Here is a 10,885-nt window from a genome sequence, read left to right on the forward strand (position 1 = left end):
CTAATTAAACAATAGGCTAGAAAACGTCTTAATCTTGTGCAATAATTTGGCATTAGGCAATTTTCCCAATATTTTTTTTTCCCTTTGATCAGCGCCTATCTAAGCTTTTCTAGCACAATGGCAGGAACCAACATCAGCCAGCCTGGAAAGTTTGCCGCTGTAAGTTATACTGAGGTCTATGTATCTGATACAAAAACAAAGTATCCAAGTACAAAAAGTCAAGTGTGACATACTTTCCTAGGACTGGCAACAGGGAGGGTTTTCTGGCCTGTTTTCCAGAAAAAAAAAAAAAGACTGAAATGAGCATACTGAGCATTTTGTAAATACACGTCAGCTCCTTTCTAATCAATGGTGTCAATAATTTTTTAACTCACTGGATAGCTTCAATCAAATTTGGCTGAGGATGCAATGTCATTAAGCTCTACAAAGTTTCGTGGAAGGAGATGACTTGGACAAAGAGGAAAGATTGTACTAACACCGTCACTGAGGGAAAGCCTGGGGTGAGACCAGTGCTCCTCAGAAGAAATAAATCATCTCACACATCCAAAGTGAAACCAGGCTTCCCTGCTGCCATCCTTCTTAGAACTTCTTATTCTTAAATTCATTATTGATTGAACTAGATATTTAAAAGGTTGGGAAGTGGAAAGTGCTTATTGTTCCTGCTGCCTTTTCAGAAAAGCTATTACACCACACAATGCTATCACAAGTCTGTAATAAAAGCAACAGCAACAAAAAGGGTGAAGAGGTTGTATTTAATAGGAATGTTCCAACCTGCATGCACTTTTAACTGAATGCATTAATTTCAGAATTTGTGTGTTTTGATTTTAAATACAATGAAAGGGGCTTTCCAGAAGAAGCCCTATCAGTAACTGGAAGAAGCACCTCCGTTTTATAACAAACCCACGCGACTGTTCTCTAAACGTTGCCTGTATTTCCTAGAAAATAATCCTCTATGTTAACATGGAAAAAAAAAAAGGCAGAACAAATAGAAGCAAACAAACAACCCTTACTTCTCTGTTCTTCCATCAGAGGACAATGTCTATCAGAAAAAAATGGGAAAGTCCCTATGAGCATGTTATTATTATTTATAAGGTTTATTTGATTACACGCATCTGTCCCTAACATGTGAACCTCCTTTTGTTTTAGGTGTTAAAGGCAGCAATGCCCAAAGACAAGGTTGCTTGGCATTTTCTATTTTAACTAATTTAATTAATGCCGAGCTTAGCTAACGCTTAAGTAATTTTTACACCAGGTATCTGATGTGTGCTGATTGTCTGTGTGTGTTGCATGGACTTGAGATGGAGGGCATCAGAGAAGGTCCTGTAAGGCAGCGGTTATTCAAATGTCGCTTGAAACCTGGAGCAAAAGAATGCAGAGATCCAGCTAAGCCATTAGGGAAAGTCTCTTTAACATACTCCTTCAGCATTGTCTATTCATTGCGCTGCTAACAGTGACAGCCTAGTAAAAAAAGTAATAATAGAATACTGTAGAAGTAGCATTGTTACACACATGCTCAAGCAAAAGTACTCGTGACATTTTCTGATTTTGAAGTCGCTGATTTTAGTCTCAGATTATACTTTTAGCATGGTTCCTTGTGTTTTTAAATATGTATGTTCAAGTTAATATATATCTAGCTGTATCGGTGAAAAACATTGATAACACTGAGAGAAGTGTCATCTCTAAACATCTATCAAACAGATAAAGGAGACCATGAAATTTAAAAGGATACATACTAAAATAACCTTGTCTAAAATCTATATTTCAGTGTCTGTCAGTGTTGCTATTTAAAGCATTGCAGTATGCTGATGAAAAATCACTAAACTCTTGCTACTTAGCTAGGTGAAACAACACCAAACCCTAAAACTTCACTGAGTCTCAGTAGTACCAAGGGCAGTGCTCACTGGAATACATGCTACATACTATATGGAGTACAAATAAAAGGTGGAATTCTTAACAAATTAAAAAAGAAAAATGAAGGCATTTAATAAAATACAAAGAATCTCATGGTTAAAGAAAGGAAAGCAAGTCACCAATAATGACTTTCTTGACACCTCTCTTGATCTATTTATGCATTTTAGCCATTGGAGAGCTCTCTTCCTGGGGATCTTGGAAAGTGACACACAGGGAGACCATCCAGGATCCCAGTAATTTTAGGCATTTTAAGTGAAGCCAACATACTTAACTTCTCTGGAAATCTTTCAGTAGCCCAAAAAAGACAGACAGGAGGCGGGCAACACTGCTGCAATGCAATCTCATTAAGAAACATCACTTACCAAGCAAGCAGTCAGAGTTTGAACTAGCTGTAGCTGACAAAGTATTTGAACTGGTCTGAACATGTAAAAAGGAATAAAATCTCATTTATGCCAAGTATTGCACAGTTTGGCAAAATTCTGTCCCTCTATGCCACTCTGGTACTCATACTTATTTTCTGGCACATACACTTCTCTTATTCCTAGTATTAAGTACCTGTCAATCCATTTAATTATGTCCCATCAATCAAACCACTCTGCAATATGTTAAATACATTGCAGGTGCTCTTGATACATCTGCAGAGCTATATTGATTTAGCAATTTACCTTGGTATATTTGTCCTCTGTGATCAACAAGGAAGACGGTATGAAGCTCTAGTTGCATACTTGTTGAAAAGTAGCAACGGCTTAAAACCAGAGTTCCCAGCAGGAAAAAAACTGGTTATAATGAGCTGGGGTCATGACAAAATCCCAATACACAGGGGAAATCCCAAGTCATTTCAGTAACTGTAGTTTCAGCAGATGGACATTCTCACAGAGTGTTTCTGTTCTCTAGTAAAAATAATAGAAAAAGAAATCAGCTTCCTTGCTTTATACAAAGTTTCATACATATGCAAGCCAGCAATCTAAAATAAAATAGCAGACTAGTTCTTGTTTGTTTGCAACTACGGACTTTTGTCTCAATCAGCTGTGTTCTTGCTGAGCACTGAAAATTTCTTGTCAATTAATGAACAGCCAAAGGAAGGAGATGCATCCTGGTCTGTTCGCAAGCAATGATAAGGTTACTTTTTTTTTTTTTAAATTACAGAATATAATGTCAAAAAGTATTTATGTGAAACAGACAATTCCTGACTGTGGGAAGCTCAGCAATGCTGTCAACAGTAATTGTTTTTGCCGACTCTGAGCCACAACATAGCTGTTGGAAGAGTTCTCCAGACAGCAGAACACTTTCTACTGGGAAAAAAGAATCTTAGCTGATGTTAGTCTTACTGCAAGAAGTCTTGCTTCAGCCGAGATCTATAAATCCCTACACACAAAGCCCACTGACTCCATTCATGTTCCTTAGTCTTCATTCCAATTACTTCCACCCAAACATATCCTCATTTTAAATAGTACAATATATGGCAGTGCTACACTCTGGCCTTCCAGAAGCAGCAAAGTCACTCTTAGTACTGCTATGCTTAAAAAGTCACATTTTCTGGAAGTGTAACTGTGCATTTCTGCTACCAGAGATTTGGATTCAGCGTTTGTATGCAAAACAAGATATGAGGATATGTCTGTCATTTTATTCACTTTTTGATTGGGTTAAGTAGTTCAGAACTTTGATTGAAACAAAAATTTAAGCAGCTAAAACCATGTCAGACTGGTCATGTTAATAATGATAACATGGCTTAATTTTCAATTACATTTGTTTTACAGATGTCATTTATATGAAGTTGATGTGGAAAAAAAAATCTTCTAATTCTGTTTTTGTTATCTCAACTAATACTACTACCTTATATAGAGTGATAAAATAACTAATGAAGCAAAAATAATAATCTGTATAAGATGTCTTTCTTTCTTGTGCATACTAGCTTCAAAACTAAAGTGCATTTTGAGTCAGACTGAAAAATGAGAAGAGCTGACATAGAACTCAGTGCTCTCAGGAAAGACTTGGCTTCCATGAAAGAAACCAAAACCGTATCACAGAATTACTATGCCCACAGGCTGGCTGAGAGAGAGAGCCGACCTTAAAAGAAAGATCACATCATGTCTGTACTTTCAGTAATTCTGACTACAGCTTCTGGAAGAGTGGTAGATTTACATGTTGTCATTCTCCATAGAGAGAGCTCTTGACAAAGATGTTATTATTTGAATGTCATTTGTATTGTGCCCTTCCTCCCATACCTTGCTAGAAATGGAAGGCTCAAGGCTCAATCTTCCACAGTCCAGACAGGATAGCCACTTGATCAGTACAGCTGTAAAGAAAGTGGTGGGTAATAAAGGTTATACAGGTAATATCATATGAAGGCTGAGGCATTTTAAACTTCCTTCATGTCCTTTCTTTACACCTCCCTAGCACTGGTTTAATTTAAAGCAAAAGTCTTCTCTGCTGCTCATTTGCTGGAGTAATCATATTGCAAATCTAAATGACCCACAACAGCATTATTTGCTTTGGGCCCCTCTCCTCACCCCCAGCATTTGCACCAATACAAATTAATCCATAAGCACGAGCTTTGACTTTAGCTTGGTCTTACATCATGTCAAAGATTTGTCTGGAGTTCTATAAAGTTCATTATTCCCCCTACCTAACCAGAAAGCGCAGGCAGGCTTCTATAACGCCATCAGTTACATGAAAGGACTGGTAAAAGGCAAGAAACTAAGTACGTACTTGACCTTAGCTAGCAAGTTTCTAAACGTATGTCCACCCAGATAGCTAATAAGCAGCAACCAGTTTGCAGTAAATTCACACCTTTTTCATTTCATAATAATTCCCCCCATCTAGAAAGTCAACTTGAAATAGTTAAGTTATAGTCAAAGAAGCACGTTCAAGGTTTACATTATTTAATTTTGACTGTGTAGTTGTTCTTCACGAGTCTGGTGTTGAGATTTATGGGGCACTTAAAACATCTTGTTTTTCAGCTACTTACAAGCCAGTCAAACTCTGAAGTGTTAGAGCAGAACATTGTCAAGGCAGACATTTGCCTCAGTCTGAATTCTTGAATTCCCCTACTACAGGGTAACTCTTGTATCAGGAATAAGCCTTTTGAGAAGCCATGAAAGTCTGCCAAAAATGGACCAACCTAAAGCCTCATAAAAACCCAAACCTTGCACAAACTTCGTGGTGAATGCATTTTCAGTAGTGAGATCTCTAATAAATCCATTTTCTCTAAGAATTCTCGAGCCACTCACAGCTCACAAAGTTGCCTGCTGTGCAGTATCTTCACATCACTGAATTCCTGCATGGAGTTTCAGCAGCAAACCCAGACTTTCTCTATAGCAATTTCTTCGCATCAGCATATAATCAGGAACTGGAACTGAGAAGAGGAAGGCTATCTCCTTTGTTTTCAAGGAGATCTTCAAAGGGAAGTTTTGGAAAGAAAGTGCCATATAATTCACACAGAGGTCAAAAACAGAATCAACTCAAGGGATGAAAAAGCTTAGACTAGAAGAAACTCATGACTAGGACTGGAGAGGATACCAGCTCACTAGGGAAGAAAACAACCGATAAGGGAAGCTTGGACTGGCTGCATACTGTAAATAAAAACCATGTTAGAGGCAGCGGGCATGTGCAAAGAAATTTTAATGCTAGCATTTCTTAAATTTCTAGTATCAGACTTAGCACTTTTAATTGTGTTCTTGTACTACAGTTTAGGTGTCAATTATTTGAGAGATTCATTAAAACCAAAATCTAACCCATCAGATCCAGTTTTTACCTACAGTTTTTGGAAGATGCTATTCAACTGTGAACAGAATCAAACCAGAAAGTATACTCAAGCACTCAAGAATTCTAGTCTATAAAATCTTGTCAGAAGATGCTACAGAAAACTTCAGTGAAAGGTACTATAAAGTGAGAGATTTAAGCATAGGACAGAACCAAAGCGAGAGGTAAAAGAAGCTTTTGCAGATCCTTGTCATTTCACAAATATCTACTTTCAGATATTTTGTATGTGTGAACTGACAGACAGGTCTTTTGTAGCCAGGTTCAGTTATTTCAGCAAAGCATTTAACCCGTGAAGTTCATCTGTAAGTCAATAAACAAAATATAACCAGCTGTTTCAGGATGAAACACCACTCTACAATTTACTGGAAATTACTTATGGTCATACTGCATTCCCTATATTAACTTTCTGGGTGTTTTTAACTTTGGGAATAAATACACCCTTTTAGAAGATTACTGGAATTATGAGCATTTCACTTCTTTCTAATAACAAGAAATTCTGCTCACATTTACACAAATATAGATCCAAATAAACTCTAGTGAATTTAACAGAGTAACTCTGGATCTCTGTTACTGGAAAGGCAAAGAATCTTACCAAGTTCAAAATAATAAGGAGACACGTCTGAGTTTTCCTTGTTAACTACCTTTTGTGCAAATATTTTACATTTGTTCACTAATACACAATCATTAATGCTATTGTTGCAATTGAAATGTCCTCTATGTATATGCCTGGGAAGTAAAACAAGGAAATTGAAAAAGCACCAAGAGTTCCAATTCTATACATTTTAATCCAAAATCAAAAATAAAAATGTTTGGGGAACACTGGCCTTGTGGTTAAAATACAAGAGTGGGAGTCATCAGTTCCCAGTACTGTCAGACTTACTGGGTAACTCATATCCTTTCTTGGTACTCTGGTTATCCTCATCTAAAAGCTGAGAGTTACAAAGCTTATCTATTAAGAGAAGCAAGATGAACTTTCCTTTGCTGACACAAACAAAAGAAAGTCAGGAAATATTAAATCATTTTTGTGAAAGAAACGAATGGGAAGATTTTCAGGGGACAGTTTTTTCAAAGAGTATAGAACTTTCTTCTATGACTATAGCTGAGCATCTCAATTCTGACAATTTAGGGTCTTATTTTCCTCTTCCCAGCAGCCTGTTTTTGCTCTGCAGAAACCAGTGGAATGCACCATTTGAAGCAGAAAACCAAGCCCTTACCTTTGGTCTGCCATTACCCAGGAAACTGGTGAAACTGAGTTTTTTTAACTCTGAAGAGAAGGAGCAGAATTTCTCTTGTGTTTTCAGATTTGACATACTCTGAAAACAAATTCTTCTGGGCTTTGAAAATGCAAGTTCCAAAGAGATGAAAGCCCCAAAAGTCAAAGTTGGTAAATCATTCAAAAAGCAAGCTCATGCTACATGCAGATGTTTCACCTGAGCGTTCTGGAGACAGTCATTCCTTGACATGCTGATAACTAAACAGAACGAATAAATCAGCACTACATTCATTCAAGACTCTTGATATTAATTCTTACAACGTACTGACTGCAAAAAACACCTGATCCTGAGACATCACCAAAACTATCTTACAATAATTCTAGAAGAAGCAAACAGACAAAACACTGAAGCAGACTAACACTGTTACTGAGATGCAGATGGTGCCATGTTTTTAAAGGCTGAACTACACTCCCCTGTTAAAACCAATCACAAATGCATCATTTACTAATTTGTTTAATTAAACAAAGCTGGATTTCCCAGCTTATGAATCAGTGTTTTATACATGCAATACAGTCAGAAAGGGGAACTAAACCACCAGCTTTACCATCAAAGCATCAGGCAGTCATCAGTCATGCCGAAAGAGAACTAACACAAATGGGCACACACATTGGAGCCAGCCATTAACAGAAGACACAGCTGCACAGACTAAGCCAGCATGTTCCAAGTGCTATGAACAGGGGAAAAAAAAAAAAATCCAGGTCAAGCCAAGAATGCTGGCCTTCACTTTGGCTACTCCAACTTCTAGTGGCATTGAAGTGTGAGCAACATAGTAGCTTCCAATTTTGCCACATACATACATTATTCTCCCAGTAAATTCTTCCAGTCATCACACACATCAGTCATACAACAGAGTGAAGGATCCTTGCCTTCTCCCTGAGGGGTTCTATGCCCCGTTGCAGAAGACAATTGGGAATTGACTGCTACCTCTCCATGGACACATTTGAGTTCTCTCTTCACCATGCCCAGCTGATCAAGGTAAAAAAAAAAATTCATCTTAAGACCATTACAACAAACATCTCCCAGTCTCTAATGTAATGGCAATGTAAAGAAAGCCAGGCTTAAGCAGATCCTTCCTCAACAACTGTTGTAAAGAATTCTTTCTCCTTGGGGATTACTGTGCACCTCGGGCATTAGGGGGACATATCTCCCTAAATCTTGGCCACAGCCCTTGCAGTGGCATGACTACCTCCAGGAATGGGAGACAAGCTATCCCAGAGCTCTCACCAGTCTGGCTTCCTACTATACACTCCCACAGTCTCACCTCAGCATAGTCTCCTCTCCAGCAACCCCTGGCCTCAAAACGTTCCCGTTTTCCTAACCACAATCCTGACATCCCACACTACTCCCACCCTCTGTTCTCCCCTGGAAGTGCAGATTCCAGCACTGGCTCCATCACAGCTCAGGCTGCTGCAGAGTCCGTGGTCCAAGTGCAGAAGCTGCTTTAACACTGGATGAAAGGCAATTTTTGAACCAGTAAATATATGTATTCCTTTACAACGTAGCCCCAGGTGACATCTCTGTCACCCTCCTTCATGAAAGGGTGTATTATCTTGGATTGTGTAACACTTACTGCAGGACAAAGCCACCCTGCAAAACCTTGTTATTACACTAACTCGTTAATGTATCCACACCCAAACTACTCTTCACAGCACATGGTTCAAAGGCATCTTGTGCAGGCCTTACCATTACTCTAGGCTGGATAAAACTTCCTTTGCCCATCTTTTGAATCGAGATTTTGTCTCATATTCAGTACCAAAAATAAAATAATCTCGTTCTTATAAAGCATGACCTCATTTTCCAGAAATTACTTTCCTGTTGTTATTCCTTTAATTACTCCTGTTCAGATTAAACTAACTGGGATTTGTAACTTTGACATCTCAAGTACAATCAGCAGCCACATTGCCTGGCACATAGTCTTACAGACCTCAGCAGCGTGACTGTGAGAAAACAGACGAAAGGGGTACACACGATCACCTCAGCTGCAGGTCAGGTGAAATTAGAGGAAGCATCTTTTTGGTACCCTATCTGGAAGTGAGATTATGGTCATAAGCTTGACTATACATGGATCACCTTCTTACCAGAAGATGAAGCCTCCATGCACATCCATGGCCAGGTGTCCTACTTAAAAAAATACCGATTTACTCAGTTTCAGACCTCCTGTCTCTCTTCCAGAGAAACAGGGCAGCTAGAAACAAAGGGTTCTAGATTAAATTCTTGATCATGTATCAACAATATTAACCAAGATCAAATTGCAAAATCTTTGATAATTTCAATTACAAATGGAAAGAGAAGACCAAGTTGGCCAGCCGAAAAATCTATTTCTGTATACTACCAACTACAAAATGACCTGGGCACTACTCAGAGTAGAAATTTCAAAATGTACAGTCTACTTAAGCTCTGCTGGAAAACCTGAGTACACTGGTTAGATCCCCTATGCAAAAAGGATCATGATATAAGCTTATTCTGCACTGATATGGAGACATAACTATAAAACCAACATAGAACCATCAGGTCATTCTCTAGATTAATAAGCAAATCAGATTTTCTGCTCTGGGAAAAAAAAAAAGGAAACAATTCCCTATACCAGTTCAGACAAGAAACTGAACTAAGGTGCCAATATTTTAACATTGAAATTGAAATCAGCCTTCCTAATGTGAAAGTAATTTTTTTTTTTTTATTAGCAAAAAAGGGCACATGGGATGGCTGAGATAATTAGAAAAAAGAGTATTTTGAGACTGAGGATTCGTGAGAAGCTCCATCTGAAAGGGGACGTGAGAACACAAGAGGAAGGGTATGAAGGGAGAGTTAAAGCTAGCCTGAAGTGTATGCATGGGGAAAAGAACCTTTGCTAAAGAATTGCTACTCTGGACAAGATCTGTCACTGTAAGGCCTAGCCTTGTAATAGAGAGAGATGGAGGGAGATGAAGGAAAAAAAAGAGGTTCCATAAAAGGGTAGCATTTTCAGTCTGTTTAGCTTGCAAATGAGGGCAGGATCAAACAGGCCAGAATCAACACACAAAGAGGCAAATCGAGGTTAACTTGGGTAAACAGGTGCAGTGTCACTGATTTCTTTTACCTGTTTCTAGTGGAGGAAGAGTCATAATCACACTTTCAATACTTTCATGAGTGTAAAGGACTGAATGCATTTCTAGCTATCAAGAGACATTTTGAGTTCAACACTGGTTCTGTCCTGCATTCACCAGATAGATCTCACGTAAGTTACTTAATCTTACCGTGCTTTATCTTCTCTATTTATAAAGTGTAACAGGCTTGCTGTAATTTATTTCAGTATAAATTAAGAAGAGGTTTATGACTTCCAATGTTCTGGGTTTGAAGACAAAGTAGTAAAAATCTTGACTTTACCCTATTTTGTATAATATTTGGTAGCTAGTGTTTTATATTCACGGGATTAATTTCTTTTTAAATTAGTATTTTCAATAATGGAAATAATGTGACCAATTCAATTCACTTTACCCTACATATGCACAACCCAAAGCTAAACTATCAGTCATGCTTTTCATTTTCTATTCCAAGTCTCACATTAAGATTTCATAAACTTGCAATATTCCTTTCCTTGCTTAAAAAAGTCTATTAATACATTTGATTTATAAATAATGTATTTGATATACAAATAACAGTGAATGCCAAGAAATCAGCATAAACATTATTAATGTTTATATAATAATGCCAATCATTAGCATAAACCCAACTCTTTCTGTCAAGTTAGCTCCCGGAAATAAATTTGATCCAAAGTTTCTGAGTACAATTTCTAGTAAAGATTTCACAACTTACAGAATTCTTGAGGCAGGAATTTCTGTTTCAGGCTTATTCCAGGCAAAATAAAACATCAGTTTTATTGTTTTTAGACCAGGAAAGTAAGATCAATCTATAAAGTTCAAACAAATCACACTATATAATATATTTTGTTGTGGTACAAC

Source organism: Phaethon aethereus (assembly GCF_964289735.1).
Source record: "Phaethon aethereus genome assembly, chromosome: 21".
NCBI classification, from domain to species: domain Eukaryota; kingdom Metazoa; phylum Chordata; class Aves; order Phaethontiformes; family Phaethontidae; genus Phaethon; species Phaethon aethereus.